Below are 19,402 nucleotides of genomic sequence, written 5' to 3' on the forward strand. Positions count from 1 at the left end.
TCTCAGGATTCTCCATATTTTCACTTGCCAGGATCTGGCATATATAATGAAACCTATTTGCCATCCTTGAGACAAATAGAAGGTGACAAATGTGGCAGAAGAAGGAAGTACTTGGGCCAAGCTTAGAAAGGCAGTGTTTACACAGACACAGAGAAAGGGGCAGATTTTGTGGGGCTCTCCATGGGGAGAACAGCATGAGCAAGGCAACTGATGGAGTTCTCCTGGTTCCAGGACAAGGGGGATGCTGGGCTGGCCAGAAAGGGGGCGTATGGTGGAGATAAGGGGTCATGCAGAGGGTGGGACTAGATGAAGGAGATCTTTGGATTCTAGGAGGTTAGACTTTTTCTCAAGAGCAATGGAAGCCCCTGAAGGTTTAAACAGGATAATGACAGGAGAAAAACATGCTTTAAGAATTCAATCTGATAGTGAACCACAGATAGGATTGTATACACATACATTCAGATACCGGTAAGATAAGAATTGATGTGGTGCTAGAGAAGACTCTTGAGAGTCCCTTGGACAGCAATGAGATCAAACTAGTCAATCTAAAGGAAATCAACCCTGAATATTGAACTGGAAGGACTCACGCTGAAGCTGAAGCTCCAATACTTTGGCCACCTGATTCAAAGAGCCGACTCACTGGAAAAGACTGGGAAAGATACTGGGAAAGATTGAGGGCAGGAGGAGAAGGGGGTGACAGAGAACAAAATCGTTGGATGGTATTACCGAATCAATTTACATGAGTTTCAGCAAACTCCGAGAGATAGTGAAGAGCAGGGAAACCTGGTGTGTTGCAGTCCATGGGGTCGCAAAAAGTCCGACACGAATTAGCAACCGGACAGCAACAAAGAAGGCTATTCTGCTAATGGTTCTTGGTTTTCCTTTAGGAAAGTAACACTTGCTTATTAAGGAAAATGAGTAAATCACTGAAAAGCATATATAAAAATTAAACTAGACCTCTACCTTTCACACTCAACCATAGTTGGCATTTTGAAGTAGCTTCTTCTAGGCTATTTTTTTTTTCCCCTTCCATGGCTATTGGAATAAATCAGGAATAAAGTCAGGACTAGAACTAGGAAGGTGGTAGTGTGAATAAAGAGGGAAAGCTACAAAAGGAATTTTTAAGTGAGACAGCAGAGTGATGAGTAAAAGTAATCTCTTCTTATTGGTGTCTAATTAAAGGACAGATGACATTTTCGAGACCTTCTCTAGACCTAAAATGGAGCTAAACTGTTTATATTCATGTCTCTGTGCATTTCGGAGAAGGCAATGGCAACCTACTCCGGTACTCTTGCCTGGAAAATCCCATGGACGGAGGAGCCTGGTAGGCTGCAGTCCATGGGGTTGCGGAGAGTCAGACACGACTGAGCGACTTCACTTTCACTTTTCACTTTCATGCATTGGAGAAGGAAATGGCAACCCACTCCAGTGTTCTTGCCTGGAGAATCCCGGGGACAGGGGAGCCTGGTGGGCTGCCGTCTATGGGGTCGCACAGAGTCGGACACGACTGAAGCGACTCAGCAGCAGCTCTATGCATTTTGGTGAACACACATAGACAATGGCAGTTGTCAAGACAATAAGGTTTCCTTGATCATTACGCCGTCAATAGCATAGAGTCCATTGTAATCTGTAAGACTTTAGGTGTAAAGTAATTAAAGTGTATGTTCTCAGCAGTGTTGCAGGGAGAATGTGTAGATGTGGTTCCCAGGATATGTCATGGGGTGGTGTAAACAGGGGATCCAGTCTCAGACAGCACGCCTTCAAGCAGTGATAGTGTCTTCCTAAGACCCAAAGGTTTTTAAGGCCCAAACCATCTTCATAGACCACATGGAAAACAAACAAACAACAACAACAAAAAACAAAAACAGCTGCTAGAGATCACAAATTATGCTTTCCAGAAAAAGTCCTTCACCAGGTTAAAAAGCAAAAGTGTAAACCAGTGGTTCTCCACATGGGACCTACACGAGACTCAATCCTGGCGTTTTCAAAAAATATTGATGGTTGGGTTCCTCCTCAGACCAATGACATCAGGGTCTCAGTAAGCAGGGCCTATGCACTGGTATTTTTTTTTTTTTTTAAGTTCTCAAGATGACTGAAGCCTGAAGCATTGGCAGATATCCCAGGGCTAAAACAGTTCAAAGGGTCTGGGGGCAGCGAGTGATGCAGACCTGAAAGACTGTGTTCTTAGCCACGCTGGTGAAAAGCTGCAGCCAGTTCCTTAGTGAAGGGGAACTAGAGGCCAAAAGAGAACCCACCACGACACTTTTTAATTTGCATATTAAACTATACATAGCTTCTATTTTCAGAGTATACGATCTGTCATTTTCAATACACCCTTTCATCATTTTTCACTGAATCAAGTGTGACTGAACTGCTGGGGACTGTGGCTAGTCAATGAACTCTGGCCAATGAAACACGCCTTTCTCTGAGGATCCCTTGCCTTCTGAGGGGCTGCTGGTTAAACAGTGTAGACGCTGGCCTCAGATGGACCTCGGTGAGCGTGCCAGCCTTGCTGCACACTCACTAAAACTCTGTGACCTTGTGCAAGTTACACATTCTGTTTCATACCTCAGCTTCCTTAGCTGCCAAATAGGAATCTTAATGCCTTTATGGGATTATTGTAGAAATTAAATGAAGCCATACAGGTAAAAGGCTTCCCTGGTAGCTCAGATGGTAAAGAATCTGCCTGCAATGCAGGGGACCCGGGTTCAATCCCTGGGTCAGGAAGATCCCCTGGAGAAGGGAATAGCAGCCCACGCCAGTATTCTTGCCTGGAAAATTCCACGGACAAGAGGAGACTAGCAGGAAATAGTCCATGGGGTCACAAAGAGTCGGACACAACTGAGTGACTAACATTTTCACTTTCATACAGGTAAAAGAGATAATACCATTAAAAGACTTTTTTGGTGCCTGGCACAGAGTAAGCACTCAATAAATATTATCATTATTGCCATTATTTATCATTTATTTTCATCATCACCTCTGGGTTCCTTCTAACACCAATATTTTATGATTCTAAGAATCGCTGGCGACTGCACAGAAGGAGATTGTCAAAAATTAGCAGGTACTAACAAGTTAAGTAGAAATTAAAGCCTCTTGATGAAAGTGAAAAAGGAGAGTGAAAAAGTTGGCTTAAAGCTCAACACTCAAAATACTAAGATCATGGCATCTGGTCCCATCACTTCATGGCAAATAGATGGGGAAACAGTGGAAACAGTGTCAGACTTTATTTTTTGGGGTTTCAAAATCACTGCAGATGGTGATTGCAGCCATGAAATTAAAAGATGCTTACTCCTTGGAAGGAAAGTTATGACCAACCTGGATAGCATATTAAAAAGCAGAGACATTACTTTGCCAACAAAGATTCGTCTGGTCAAGGCTATGGTTTTTCCAATAGTCATGTATGGATGTGAGAGTTGGACTGTGAAGAAAGCTGAGCACAGAAGAATTGATGCTTTTGAACTGTGGTGTTGGAGAAGACTCTTGAGAGTCCCTTGGACTGCAAGGAGATCCAACCAGTCCATCCTAAAGGAGATCAGTCCTGGGTGTTCATTGGAAGGACTGATGCTGAAGCTGAAACTCCAATACTTTGGCCATGTCATGCGAAGAGTTGACTCATTGGAAAAGACCCTGATGCTGGGAGGGATTAGGGGCAGGAGGAGAAGGGGATGACAGAGGATGAGATGGCTGGGTGGCATCACCGACTCGATGGACATGAGTTTGAGTAAACTCCGGGAGTTGGTGATGGACAGGGAGGCCTGGCATGCTGCGATTCATGGGGTCGCAAAGAGTCGGACACGACTGAGCGACCGAACTGAACAAATTAAGATTTAAATAAAGGCCCAGACTGGATTCAGCTCCCTTCATCCCTGACTCTTCAATAACTACTTCATTCTTTGCTTAAGCTGTCCCTTATATGTTGCAGATGCTAGTTTTAGTTTCAAAATGATGTCACTTATTTTGCAGGCACAGAACGTGGGTCATTCTTGATGAAAGCAATGTAGCTCTTGTTACTGTTATTTCTGGGCAGCACAGACACCTGCGAACCTGGCTGAAGTGAACGTCAGATCTTCTGCCTCCATCTGTCCCTGTTGCACCTGCACCCAACTGCTAACATCTGGGGGCAAACTGCCTGAACATCAGCCCCCGCCCCTACTCAGCATAATTCTGATGCTTGTCTAATGATGGGTATGAAGACGTTGTTCTTGGAAACTTCGGCGTTGACATTTGAGTGTTGCCCATGAAATTTGCCTAAAGGCCCAATGCTGACGTTAGCCACAGATGTCAGCCTCATAACCGTGAAATGTTCTCTTTGCTTTCCACCATACCAATACCCTCCTACAGAGCATAATGCCATCATTGATCGTCATTCTGCCAAAAGACACACAACCTGCTGATGCCCATAGCTTTCTTTTTCTTCGTCCATGATGGGAACAAACCTCTTCCTTTTAGGAAGACAGTCCTCCTTTTGTAGGCGAACATCCGCCATGATGTTATTGGTTGAATCGTGGCCTACATCCACCTCGCCACCTTTTCATTTTTGAAAATGGGTTACCTTGTTTTGCAAATAGCAAGTCATCAAGCAGGTTGCCAAAGGAACTACTGGCTCTGTGAAACTTTTGTCCAGGTGATGAAATAATTTTAATAACAGAAATTATCAGTTTGGGATTAGCCACAAACTCCCCATGAAACCCAGTTTTTCCTTAAGAAAATCAGTTTTTCCTAACGTATGTTGATTTGGGTCCAGAAAACACACCTCAGGATCATCTTAATTACAGGAATGACATGTCATGAAGACACTGGTTGATTATATCCACAACAAGCTAAGTGTGAGTTGGGCATAACTGCTTTGATACCAAGTCTTGGGAATTTCTTTGGCATATATCACCATTGGTCTTTATAAATAGCAAAGGACTTTGGCTACACAAAAAGTTACTTTTGCATAAATTCTCAACACCAGCCAGCCCATACCTGAATTAGCACTTTTATTATAAAACTGGATCATATATCAGACAAAAGGAGACAAGAGGTCTAGACAAGAAAGTGGTAAATTTGTTCTCTGGTAAATCTGGATATAGATGAGAAAAGAGACTCATTAACTTCTACTGCATTTTCAAAAATACATTACATATATGAGTTACGATGTTGCTTGTTACTTGATTCATTCCTGCTTTATTAACATTTTCTCATAACTAAATGGTCTTCCCTGGTAGCTCAGCTGGTAAAGATTCTGCCTGCAATGCAGGAGACCCTGGTTGGATTCCTTGGTTGGGAAGCTGTCTTGAAGAAGGGATAAGCTACCCACTCCAATATTCTTGGGCTTCCCTGGTGGCTCAGATGGTAAAGAATCTGCATGCAATGTGTGAGACCTGGGTTCAATCCTTGGGTTGGGAAGATCCCCTGGAGGAGGGCCTGGCAACCCACACCACTATTCCTGCCTGGAGAAGCCCTATGGACAGAGGAGCCTGGCGGGCTACAGTCCCTGGAGTTGCAAAGAGTCGGACATGACTGTGCAGCTAAACACAGGACAGCATCACTAAACGGCTTGGCTTTCCTCCTGAAACTCTCCTGGGGCAAGGGCCATGTCTGAACCATCTTCGTATTCCTCACACTCCTGCCCAGCATCTTTCATTATGGAGTACTTTTAAGTTTATTAACCTGAATCAAATTAAATTATGGGCCTTTCCCCCCCTCTCTGCAGTAGTAAGTTATATGGTTCAAAGTAAATACTAAGAAGTAACATGTGATGGGAAAAAAAACATCTATTTTCAGAAGAAGCATAAAAGTCACAATTAGAACTTGCCTTTGGAGACTGACTTCAGCAGCCTGGGGTCATTCTGTGAAGGTCCGCATTTGTAGTTGAGCAAATGAAAGAGAATTTGTTTCAACTCACTTGCTTGATCTTTTGTGTACCTTTTCTTTAGCAACTTTCCTTCATATGGACCACATGAGTTAGGTGACTGTAAGGAGCCTAAGTCCTACTTGAGTTATAGCATGCCTTCTTAAAACAAAATGATGGCAAGATCATTTTCCAGAAGGTAGCCCTTCTGGTAATTTTTAGGGATTTGAGGAAAATTGCTTCTAAGAAATTTGTGATCTCATCAAATGAAATCTACAGTAAAGGAACATGAAGAGTCATTTTAGCAAAGAAAACAGTATATTACACTGTTAACCTTTTCCTCCTTTTCAAAAGTAACTTGCATCTTCAGCTTACAGGTTAAACAATATCCACTCCAGAATTTATTAACTTACTTGGAATGGAAATCTAGGCTATGATGACTAGGAAAGGTCAGCACTCAAAATGTTTCGCTGTTTTACTTAAAGGCCACCAGAAATTCTGTGATTTTTCCCCTTTGCCCTTCCTAGGAATGTCCACCACCTGATGTCCTATCTTGATGGAGGTGCACAGACTTCCTGTGACTTGAGAAAAATCAGATAATGACCTAGATGTCAACTTTTTAAGAGGTCTGGCCAAAGAGGTCACCAAAAGTTCATACTAAAAGTTCAATTTTCTATATATCAATCATGGCCAGTGACTCCCTTTCTTTCTGAATGGGGAAAACTGATCAATCTTATCTCAAACTGAGGTAGAAAAATCTTGAAAAATAAAGTTAGAAGTTCTGTTAAAAAGATATATCTAGCCCTGGTCAGCCCCTACACTCAATAGATCTCTCAAAAATGACATCAAATTCATTCACGACTAAGAAACCAGCAAGTCTTGTCAATTCAATGGAACTGGGGCTCCGTGTGGTGTGTGGTATGTGCACATGTCTAAATGCACAGGTGTGAATTTCTAAATCTGTCAATTAAGTTACTCAGCCGCTCAGCAGTACTCTGGATAGAAAATGTCAACATAGAGCATGAAGATTTGATATCTGAGAATCTCATAATGGTCCAAAATAGAAGTAGGATCAGTAGCTGACCTCTGTCCATTCTAGTTAAACCATATATATATATATATATATATATATATATATATATATATATATATATTTTTTTTTTTTTTTTTTTTGGTCATGTCACACAACATGTGGAAATGTGGGATCCCAACCCAGGATCAAACCTGCCCCCCTGCTGCAGTGGGAGCCCATCTTTTTTTTTTTTTTTTTTTCCTTAAATCTGGCTTTTCGATGGAGGAATTATATATTCCATTACCAGTAATCACCCCTCCCTGATGCCATTAAATAAACAAAGAAAAAGAAAAGTGGACACATTTGTTCAAGAAAACAATCCCTCACTAGAAGCTGATCACTCTCTGTGAGGGGTAGATGAGGGAAATTAAGAACACAGATCTGAGAAGAATTCAAAAGATTGGTAGGAAAATAGAACCTGGAATCCAGCTCTAGGAAATGATGCTAATCGGAAAGGAAAAATATAAGTCGAACCACAAAACCAAAAAAGTCTCTTAAAGGTCTTTAAAGACATTCTTACAGACATTTGACGAAGTCAAAAGATTCTTCCAGAATTTGACATCTGTTCCTCTGAAGACACTTTCCTTTACTTCTTTCCTCATTAGGTTTATACTTGTTCCTTGAACCTGATGCTCTCTGGCCCATTTGAAACCCTCCAGATACTCCTCATTTGACAAGTCGCTACTGCCCGCCCCCAGTCTCCCATGCCTAGTAAACCATTCCTTCTTCTTTGGGTCTCAGTTAAAACAGCACTGAAATTCCAAGAAACCTTCCCTGACGGTCACTTCTTTCACTAACATTCAAAGTAGGTCCTCTCTTAATTCCTTATAATTCTTCTTTAGCCCACTCACAACTCTTTCATTATTTAATGTCTGCCTTGACTAGCCCTGGTGGCTCAGATGGTAAAGAATCTGCCTGCAATGTGGGAGACCTGGGTTAGATCCTGAGGTTGGAAAGATCCCCTGGAGAAGGGAAAGGTTACCCACTCCAGTATTCTGGCCTGGAGAATCAGACGAGACTTTCACTTTCACTTTCTTTTTGACTACTAGACCAGGTTCCTGGGGGCAGAAAACCAATCTTTTCTGTCTTAAATTACCCAGCATCTAGCACAGAGCCTGGCACTGTGCTAGGGAAAGCCTTGGTTAGCTGATTCACCCACTGACTTTAGGGTTAAAGTACTATCACATGTGGTTCCCTACAATATAGAGGTTCTGAAAACATTAAAGCCTATATAAATCAGATCCATGTGATTTGGAGAATCCTGTCCATACTGTGGCATTATACTCTACAAAGATGCTATTCACCCATGCATTTAACATGAATGTGAATTTGGACTCATTCACACGTAAATGTGAAGAAGGAAATGGCAACCCACTTCAGTATTCTTGCCTGGAGAATCCCTATGGGCAGAGGAGCCTGGCGGGCTACAGTCCATGGGGTTGCAGAGTCAGACACAACTGAAGTGACTTAGCACAAGCACTCATGCACACATAAACCATCCTGACAAATCATTCTGGGGCGAAATATTCCAAAATAGAGCACCTTACTTGTAAACGCCACGATGCCAAGCACTGGAGAGGAAGCAGGTGTTGGATAAGAGAGGATCTGGTTCTAGGATCTGCTATCTAATTGACTGCTCCATGAGGTCACATGGGCTGTTCTGAAAGCCAGCACCACTGCTAAGGAGGCCCACGGGCTACTCGTCTCATCATATGGAGTAACAAAGATACTAGTTTCTAAAGGCGTTTGCGCTTTGTGAAAAATAGGACACAGAGAACACTTAATGTTAGTCATTTGGGGGTTATTAGAAGAATGCTGTATTTCACCAAATCAGAATCTCCGCAACACGCACCCCCACTTTCAGTTCAGTTCAGTTCAGTCGCTCAGTCGTGTCTGACTCTTTGCGACCCCATGAATCGCAGCACGCCAGGCCTCCCTGTCCATCACCAACTCCTGGAGTTTACTCAAACTCATGTCCATCGATCCCCACTTTAGACATGTCAAATTATGAGAGGAAATGTATTTTTAGAGTTATGAAATGCAGTGAACTACAGGAGAAACTCAGTATGAAAAGACTTCAAGCAAAGTCATTCACATATAGCCTTGGTCATTCTTTTTACTGTGGGAGTCCTCTGGGGCCAACGATACTTATACACGTATAGGACACTCTGGCCTAGTAAATTAAGCAAATGTCCAGAAGCAAAAAACAATCAGTGTTGGTTAAAAAATGAGAGAGAAGGGCTTCCCTGGTGGCTCAGTGGTAAAGAATCCACCTGTCAGTGCGGGAGATGTGGGTCCAATCCCTGATCCAGGAGGATCCCACATGCCACAGAGCAACTAAGCCCACGCACAGCTACTGAGCCGGTGCTCTAGAGCCCGCTCGCCCTAGAGCCCGTGATCCGCTGCAAGAGAAGCGACTGCAGTGAGAAACCCACGCAGCCCAACTAGACAGCAGCCCTGGCTCGCCACAACTAGAGAAAGCCCACACGGCAACGAAGACCCAGCGCAGCCAAAGATGAACGGAATAACCTTTAAAGTACATAAATAATGATAGAGAGAGAGGGTTAACGTTTGGTGTCGCTAGGTAACGTTCACCTACTTTTCTCCAACGCTCGGTGATGCTTGTTTGAAGGGAAGACGGAGTCAGATGACTTACCAAACCTCCTCGGCGAGCCCAGGAGTGGCTGCTCACTGCCAGGGGACCCGACACAAGGTGTCCTGATGCCTCTGTTACCCGAACTCTGAAATGGAAAAGATAACACTGTTAACCCAGAGATGGCTAACGAGGACCGTGCGCTTGATGACGGCTAAGTGGACGGAGGGGAGGTGGGAAAGAGAAGAAATGTGGCGCTTGGATCACGGCACACCTTTTGTGTGTGCACTGATTATGGGGAAAGCTACATAACCAGTCAGTACACAAGATCCGCACTGGCTTACAAACATGGAGAAAATAGGTCATGTCCTTCTGCCAATTCCACAAGGCGATTCGGGTTGCTATTAACTAAAGTATATTCAGGGCTTCCCAGGTGGTGCAGTGGTAAGGAACCTGCCTGCCAATACAGGAGACGCAAGGGATGCAGGTTCGATCCCTGGGTGGGGAAGATCCCCTGGCGGAGGGCAGGGCAACCCACTCCAGTATTCTTGCCTGGAGAATCCCATGGACAGAGGAGCCTGGCGGGGTACTGTCCATGGGGCTGCAAAGAGGCGGACACGGCTGGGAGCGATAAAGATGCCTGCACAGAGGATATTCAAGTGAAAAACAACTCTGACAAGGAGAGAAGAGGAAAACATATAAAGAGGTGGTGCAACTGGGAGGGGGAGCTCATGGATTTCCTAGGTGTTCAAACTCTGCTCTACTGCTTGCTAGCTTGGAGACTTTGGACCTTTTACTCAACCTCTCTGATCCTTCTTTTTCTCATCCAATATAAGCCTGCTATCCACCTGTTAGGGACGCTGACAACAAACAAGACAACAGGGCTATGAAGGGCTATGAAGCCCTTAGGGCCCCGTGAGAGAAACCATTCAATGGAGGGCAGCTATGATTATTATATTCCTTTAAATTTCTTTCTGCGGGGGCACATTAAGTGTGATCTTTTAGGGTAAATCACCAAACACTCATGATAGTTTGAAGTCTGTGAGCTGTTAGCGTTTCAAAATATTTCTTTAACGGAAGCCCTTTGCAGCTGGCTTTTCTGCCCATATATGAACAATGTTCCTTAAGTATTCAGCTTCATCTTTATGTAAATGCATTTGATTAACTAGGCTCTGTACACCGGACTTCATCACGCGACTAGTCCACCAAGAATTAATAAAATCGCACAGGACTCTCGCTCCCTTTCCAAGAAAGACCTTAAGTCTGCAACCTACCTCTGGGAAACAAAATACTGAGTTCTGCTAACTCCTCTAGTTGAAATAGGTAATCATTTGTTCCAAAGTTCTTCCCAACTCAACGGCCTCATTAACCAAGGTTGAGCTTTTGATTAACATACAGTGCTTGAAGGAACTTTGACCCAGAAAGCTGGCATCTGACTTGTTTCTGAGCCCAACTTGTGTCACGAGTGCAGGTTTCAAGGGTAATAAAGGATCCGGCTGTTTGCTCACAGCAAACGGAGGCGGTCCCATGTCATTACAGAGCTTTTCCCAACTGTCCACCCAACCCTTGGCAAAGACAGTTTGCAGTCTGCACGTCGGCTTTTGGAGTGAACAGAATGAAAAGGTGTGTATTACCAAACTGAAAAGCACCTAAGTTCTACCTGGCATTTTACCTAAATGTCAGTTGTTTAAGAAACATGAATATGATCCCCAGATGACAGTGATCAGAGCAGAGATTAGGTGTTAGGGCAGGTGCATGCTCTGTCTATCCAGAGTCTGCCTCAGTGAGCAAACTGCTCTCTCGGAAGGCTCCGGAGTTCTGCAACACTCATCAGCCACAAGGCGGAGACCACAGCACCTGAACGTTCACGTTCGTGCCTATTTTAAGATGAACAGTGTCCTTCCCAAATTCACATGTTGAAGTGCTGACATCATCCCCGCCTCAGCACCTCAGAATGTGACAGTATCTAGAGATGCCTTTTGAGAAGGTAATTAAGGTGAAAAGAGGTCATATGGGTGGGCCCTAAAGTTGCTCAATGGCTCAGCGGCTAAAGAATCTGCGGACAGTGCAAGAGACAAAGGAGATGTGGGTTCAATCCCTGAGTCAGAAAGACACCCTGGTGTAGAAAGTGGCAACCCACTCCAGTATTCTTGCCTGAGAAATCCCATAGACAGAGGAGCCCAGCAGGCTACAGTTTATGGTGTCGCAAAAAGGAGACTGAACCCTGTCATAGTATTATAGTTATAGTATAGTGCCTAGAATCATTCTTAGATTCTATTCAGGTGGTGCTCGTGGTAAAGAACCTGCATGCCAATGCCCAAGACACAAGAGACATAGGGTTTGATCCCTGGGTCAGAAAGATCCCCTAGAGGAGGGCATGGCAACCCACTCCAGTATTTTTGCCTGGAGAATCCCATGGACAGAGGGGCCTGGCGGACTACAGTCCATGGGGTCACACAAAGTCGGACACGCCTGAGCCACTAACACACACACAACCCAGTCTGACTGGTGTCCTTACAAGAGATTAGGACACGTTCACATTCAGACCAAGGGGAGACCATGTGAGGACACAACGAGAAGGTGGTCATCTGCAAGCCAAGGACAGAAGCCGCAACAGAAATCAAACATGCCAACAACTTGATCCTGGACTTCCAGCTTCCAGGACTGTGAGAAAATAAATCCCTCTTGTTAAAGCCCAGTCTATGGTATTTTTTTATTGTAGCCCTAGTGATCTAAGCCACTACCCATCTCTCTGTACCCCCAACTATATGTTCCAGGACCAGGCAGATAATAAATGAGGAAGCTGACCAAGAGCAAAATAACAGGAGAGGTGTCAAATTTTAAAACTTTTACATGAGACAAGTGCTCAGACCTGGTGCACTGGGAAGACCCAGAGGGATCGGGTAGAGAGGGAGGTGGGAGGGGGGATTGGGATGGGGAATACATGTAACTCCATGGCTAATTCATGTCAATGTATGACAAAAACCACTACAATATTGTAAAGTAATTAGCTTCCAACTAATAAAAATAAATGAAAAAATAAAAATAAAAAAAAAATAAAACTTTTAAAAATACTGGGTGGCCACACAAAGTATGTCCACGGATTGATTATATCACGGGCCTTTCAGTGGCAACCCCTGGGTTACATCATGCAATCAGATACTTAAAAGCACCCACTATTCATCTTGCAACAAATATTAATTGAACACCTACTACAGGATAGATCTGATACCAAGACACTGGGCTTATCAGTGTTGACTAATATAAGGTGTCTTCTTTGTCTGCATGGTATGCGGTGGTCTGGGACAGGGAGCCCAGGTACTGAGCTAGGCAAGAAATGCCAAGTTGAAAAGACAAAGGTGCTGCCTTCCAAGGCGCCTCAGATTAGCAAACCATAGACAAGGAACAAGACAGTCATGAAATAATGGGACACCAGCGGCATGACACAAGGGGCAGTGGAAAGTGAAAGGATGACTCTCAACGTCCGTCAGCGCTGATCCAGGAAGACGTGAGCCAAGTTCTGGAGGATGAATAACAGTCTGCTTGTCAGACAGGCTGTCTGACAAAGCAAAATGGCTGTCTGAGGAGGCCTTACAAATGGCTGTGAAAAGAAGAGAAGCTAAAGACAAAGGAGAAAAGGAAAGACATACTCATCTGAGTGCAGAGTTCCAAAGAATAGCAAGGAGAGATAAGAAAGCCTTCCTCAGTGATCAGTGCAAAGAAATAGAGGAAAACAATAGAATGGGAAAGACTAGAGATGTCTTCAAGAAAATGAGAGACACCAAGGGAACATTTCATGCAAAGATGGACTCAATAAAGGACAGAAATGGTATGGACCTAACAGAAGCAGCAGATATTAAGAAGAGGTGGCAAGAATACACAGAAGAACTGTACAAAAAAGATCTTCATGACGCAGATAACCACGATGGTGTGATCACTCACCTAGAGCCAGACATCCTGGAATGTGAAGTCAAGTGGGCCTTAGGAAGCATCTCTATGAACAAAGCTAGTGGAGGTGATGGAATTCCAGTTGAGCTATTTCAAATCGTAAAAGATGATGCTGTGTAAGTGCTGCACTCAATATGCCAGAAAATTTGGAAAACTCATCAGTGGCCACAGGACTAGAAAAAGTCAGTTTTCATTCCAATCCCAAAGAAAGGCAATCCCAAAGAATGCTCAACCTACCGCACAATTGCACTCATCTCACATGCTAGTAAAGTAATGCTCAAAATTCTCCAAGCCAGGCTTCAACAGCATGTGAACCGTGAACTTCCAGATGTTCAAGGTGGATTTAGAAAAGGCAGAGGAACCAGAGATCAAATTGCCAACATCTGCTGGATCATCGAAAAAGCAAGAGAGTTCCAGAAAAACATCTATTTCTGCTTTATTGACTATGCCAAAGCCTTTGACTGTGTAGATCACAATAAACTGTGGAAAATTCTTCAAGAGATGGGAATACCAGACCACCTGGCCTGCCTCTTGAGAAGTCCGTCTAATCAGTTCAGTTCAGTCACTCAGTTGTGTCCGACTCTTAGCGACCCTATGGACCACAGCACTCCAGGCCTCCCTGTCCATCACCAACTCCCAAAGTCTACTCACACTCATCTCCATTGAGTCGGTGATGTCATCTAACCATCTCATCTTCTATCGTCCCCTTCTCCTCCTGCCCTTAATCTTTCCCAGCATCAAGGTCTTTTCAAATGAGTCAGCTCTTTGCATCAGGTTGCCAAAGTATTGGAGTTTCAGCTTCAGCATCAGTCCTTCCAATGAACACTCAGGACTGATCTCCTTTAGGATGGACTGGTTGGATCTCCTTGCAGTCCAACGGACTCTCAAGAGTCTTCCCCAACACCACAGTTCAAAAGCATCAATTCTTCAGCACTCAGCCTTCTTTATAGTCCAACTCTCACATCCATACATGACCACTGGAAAAACCATAGCCTTGACTAGATGGACCTTTGTTGGCAAAGTAATGTCTTTCCTTTTATTTATTTATTTTTTTTTTTTTTTAATTTTTTCGGACCCGCCCAGCCCCGCCCGAGGCAGGAGGCAGGGGGGAGGGGAAGGTCGCGGCGAGACACAGGGCGCAGGCACCCGACCGGCGCGGGCGGGGACTGGGGCTGGGGACGCAGAGGGCGGAAGGCGCGCGCACCCGACTGGCGCCAGCGGAAACTGAGACTGGGTCCGTGGAAGGGAGTGGGTGCGCCACACCTGGGGATAGCGCGCCCATCAAGCCCCTGGCTGCCTGGACCGCTCTGACGGGGAAGGCACAGAGAGCGGGCGCAGCTTTTCGTTCCGCGCTTTTGTGTAACACCCGAGGGCTGGAACCTCGCGCAGCGCAGGGCGCGCTCCATATAGAACAGCCGGGAGCCTGAGCCGTCTTTCCTTTTAATATGCTATCTAGGTTGGTCATAACTTCCCTTCCAAGGAGTAAGCGTCTTTTAATTTCATGGCTGCAATCACCATCTGCAGTGATTTTGGAGCCCAAAAAAATAAAGTCAGCCACTGTTTCCACTGTTTCCCCATCTATTTGCCATGAAGTGATAGGACTGGATGCCATGATCTTAGTATTTTGAATGTGGAGCTTTAAGCCAACTTTTTCACTCGACTCTTTAGTTCTTCTTCACTTTCTGCCATAAGGGTGGTATCATCTGCATATCTGAGGTTATTGATATTTCTCCTGGCAATCTTGATTCCAGCTTGTGCTTCATCCAGCCCAGCGTTTCTCATGATGTACTCTGCATATAAGTTAAATAAGCAGGGTGACAATATACAGCCTTGACATACTCCTTTTCCTATTGGGAACCAGTCTGTTGTTCCATGTCCAGTTCTAACTGTTGCTTCCTGACCTGTATACAGATTTCTCAAGAGACAGGTCAGGTAGTCTGGTATTCCCATCTCTTTTAGAATTTTCCACAGGCTATGGTTTTTCCAGTAGTCATGTATGGATGTGAGAGTCGGACTATAAAGAAAGCTGAGCACTGAAGAGTTGATGCTTTTGAACTGTGGTGTTGGAGAAGACTCTTGAGAGTCCCTTGGACTGCAAGGAGATCCAACCAGTCCATTCTGAAGGAAATCAGTCCTGAACATTCATTGGAAGGACTGATGTTGAAGCTGAAACTTGGATGGCATCACCGACTCAATGGAGATGAGTTTGAGTAAACTCTGGGAGTTGGTGATGGACAGGGAGGCCTGGCGTGCTGCAGTTCATGGGGTTGCAAAGAGTCGGACATGACTGAGCAACTGAACTGAACTGAACTGTCAGACAGGATGACAGATGAAGCGAGCGCACTTTCCAGAGAGAAGAAACAGTCAGTTCCTGTGTGCGGGACGTGAGAAAGTACAGGCTCTTTGGAGAATGAAGACTAGCTGGACTGAGGGCGGGCAGTGGAGGGAGCAGCAGGATTCACGGCTGAACAAGGCAAGGAGCTCACATTTTATTGCACAGTGAACCACTAGAGAATTTTAATCAGGAAGGTGGCATGACCAGGACTGCTTTCTGGAAAGATCACCCTGACCACAATGCAGGGGACTAAAGGCAGGGTGACCCAAAAGGAGAAGATGAAGGCAGGAACCAGGGAAACAGACACAGGATGCTAGGCGGTCAAGGTCAGGGATGCAGAACGGAAACTGTCATGGTGTTCAACCATGGCCACGGGTGACACTGTCCAAGAACATCACGTGCATCAAGAGAAGCACTAAGTTTCTAAGGGTACTACTTTGATTGATAACACACATTTCCTAGGAAGCTTTTAATTTCATTTATCTTACCTTTCACACCAAGAAACTAACTCTTGTCCTTTTTATCTGTCCAGGTCACACGTGACTGTACCTCAGTATCCTGATCTGAACATGGGTAATAATGGGACCGCCTTCAGATTCCTTGAGCTCATTAATACAAGTAAGTAAAGTGCCAGAAATGCATTATTATTAAATCAACTATTATGAGAGCAGAAATAAACTTTAAAGGACAAACAGATAATTATTGACTGTGCAGTTAAGGATAATCGTCCCACTCAGTGAATACGAGGCAGATTAAAACCACCACCTACAACCACAAAGAGTAAAAACTTATATAATTGCCTTGAAAAGGAGTTGCCTCCAATTTCCTTAATCCCTCCAGAGCCCTCACACAGCCTTTCAGAAACGACCCTGAAGTGCACGAGCATGACCTTCAGTTTATAAAATGCTTTGTCTCCGGTATAAATATATATATACACACACACACATATATGTAAGATTAATGATCCAAGGGGATGTGCGACCTGCAAAGGGAGACCCACTGCAAAGAGGCACTAGAGAACCTTCCAGAGAGCTGAAAGTTCCTATATTTTGATTGGGGCAGTGGTTCCACACCTGCATGCATTCCACATGGCACTAAAACCTGTGTGAATGTTATTATATGCAAATTATAGTTCAATAAAGACTGAACAAGGATAAAAGGGCTGAAAGACGGGGGAACTGGGGACTCAAGGGGAAATGGATACCCATATTTCAAAGAAAAGGGAAAATAGATATGAGTGAAAGAACTTGCCTTAAAACATTTAATTTCCAAAAACACTGTCCCTTAGAATGGAAGAAGCTGGCTAAGTAAAAACTCTTCCTTATGCAAGAAACATTTTGAGAAATTCAGCACTTCATCCTCTGTCTAAAGAACAGAGCTTTTTACCCCTAGATTCACTGGACAAGCTGCCCTCTTGTGGCTCTGATAAATATTTCCCAAGCACAGAAGTGGGCAGTTACTAAGTTATCTAGGTAGCAAGCCCAGCCTGGCTGTAAATGCTCCTCGATGACTGGCAGTGGGTATGCTGGCTGCTTGCATGCAAGAGGTACAAGCCCATCCTGGGCTTGTGTCACAGGTGACCTTTAAATAACTAAGAAAATAGGGTTGTCACAAACTACATATTTTTGAGGCTAACAAATTCAAGAGACATTTTAACTGAATTTAAATCTCATTTTCATAATATGGTTATCAGCATATCAGAAGCAAACATCTGTCTCAAGGTGAGTGCAAGGAAAACAGAACCGAAAGTTTCATTTCCACCATCTGTGAATACTTTTCAATATTCCCAAGATAATGTTTGCAGGAAGAAAGAAAATAACAAGGCAGCAAATACCACCCAAACACTGGTCTTTATTAACACTGGTGGGCATCCCAGGTGGCGCTAGTGGTAAAGAAGCTGCCTGCCAATGCAAGAGACAGAAGAGATGCTGGTACGATCCCTGGGTTGGGAAGATTCCCACGAAGGAGGGCATGGCAACCCATTCCAATATTCTTGCCTGGAGAATCCCAGGACAGAGGAGCCTGGAGGGCTAGTCAATAGGGTCACAAAGAGTTGGACAAGACTGAAGCAACTTAGCAGGCAGGCAGGCAGGGAATCTAAGTGTCTTATGAAACATTAAATGTTTGTTTAAAAAAATAAGGAAGAGAGGGAGGAGCAAGTAGCATAGCTTTTCAAAAGTTACACTAAAAAAAGAAAAGACGGCATAAGCCTTAACTCAAAAGATAATATTTTCTCTTTAGAAAGCAACACATCTTAATACAAGACCTTTTGTCAAAGAAATACATAAAGAAAAGACAAAGATATAGATGGAAATAGATGCTGTATTTCAACTGTCGAGATGTTAAAAATGCACCTAGTCCAGATCCAGTAATATCAGGCTGGACTAAGTTAACCTACACCAGGGTTACAGTCATTCCTAAAGAATGACTGCTAAATCCACATTCTAGTACAGTAGGCTTTCTTGAGCCTTCTTGACCCTCTATTTCCTTCCCTGCCTCTCTACCACTTCCTCACTCCAATGTGCTGGCTTTCTCAGTTCCCAGCCTTCCCTGTCTGGCTCTCCCTGCAACTGGGATCACCTCCTCCAAGCAGTCTTCCCAGATCACTCTGTGAAGATAGCCCTCCAATCACCAGCCCTGTACTCTCTCTCTTCTTTCCAAGATAAAGGAATTTCCATCTCTCTAGGAAGTTCTTTATTTTTCTTTGATGCACTTTTTATTATCTGGAATTACATTGTGTATTCATTTTTATCACTTTTTGTTACCTCTCTGCGCCAAAGAAATGTGAGCTCCCTGAGAGAAGGGGCTTTCTCTCCTGAAACAGAGCCTGACACTTGTCAGTCCGAGATAACAAAGCCTAATGTGCTATGTTTCAACACACCAACAAGTTCTTCCTCAGACCTATCTCGAGTCTCTCTTATTGCAACAAAAGCAAATATTCTGGATTTCCCTGGTGGTGTTGTGGTTAAGACTCTACACTCTCAATGCAGGGACCCAGGGTTCGATCCCTGGTCAGGGAACTAGATCCCACTTGCTGCAAGGAAAATATCCCACATGCCACAACAAAGATCAAAGACCCTGAGCGCTGCAATTAAGAAAGTAAAATAAATAAATACACACTATATATATATATATTTAAAAGCCCCCACTATCTTTTATTTGAACCCTAGAGTGAGGGACAGGGTTGACCAGCAAGCTGTTAAGTAATTCTTTAGGACCACAGACTTTTGAAGGTGAAATGAAGCTTTTAGTTACAACTGACTCCAGTTTTGAAGATAAGGACACAGGCTCAGAGAGGTTGACTGGTTTCTCTAGGCTCACACAGGAAGAGTGAGTATCAGCAAACACCACATCACATCAAGGGCGCAGAGTGCTCACCTTATTCATTCCTATAGCCCCAGCAGCCAACACGATGCCTGCCACCGAGAAGTGTGCCCAAGGAACACGTGTCCCCACTTCTACTCTTAAGTGCTCATTCAACTGAACCTTCTTCCTTCCTCTCATCACTGTCCCACCTACAACTTCCCATCTGAGAGCCGTTCCAGTCATTTGTGTCTTATGTCATCATTTCCTGTCCTCTGTATGTATGTATGACAACATACCAGACACCACAAT

The 19,402-nt window shown here is 44.1% G+C and overlaps 1 protein-coding gene across 9 annotated transcripts in view; it reads right to left on the reverse strand.

Moving 5' to 3' along the window:
- RBM47 (RNA binding motif protein 47) overlaps positions 1-19,402 on the reverse strand; it is a 176,767-nt gene that overhangs the window by 95,096 nt on the left and 62,269 nt on the right. For 8 of the 9 annotated variants that reach the window (XM_043871203.1, XM_043871205.1, XM_043871193.1 and 5 more), the window contains one exon: positions 9,568-9,652. The gene's annotated coding sequence lies outside the window, so the exon portion shown is untranslated. Of the gene's footprint in view, positions 1-9,510; positions 9,534-9,567; positions 9,653-19,402 lie in introns of those variants that run through there. The other variant, XM_043871198.1, reaches the window with a different exon arrangement.

Source organism: Cervus elaphus, chromosome 17, assembly GCF_910594005.1.
Source record: "Cervus elaphus chromosome 17, mCerEla1.1, whole genome shotgun sequence".
Taxonomy (NCBI): Eukaryota; Metazoa; Chordata; class Mammalia; order Artiodactyla; family Cervidae; genus Cervus; species Cervus elaphus.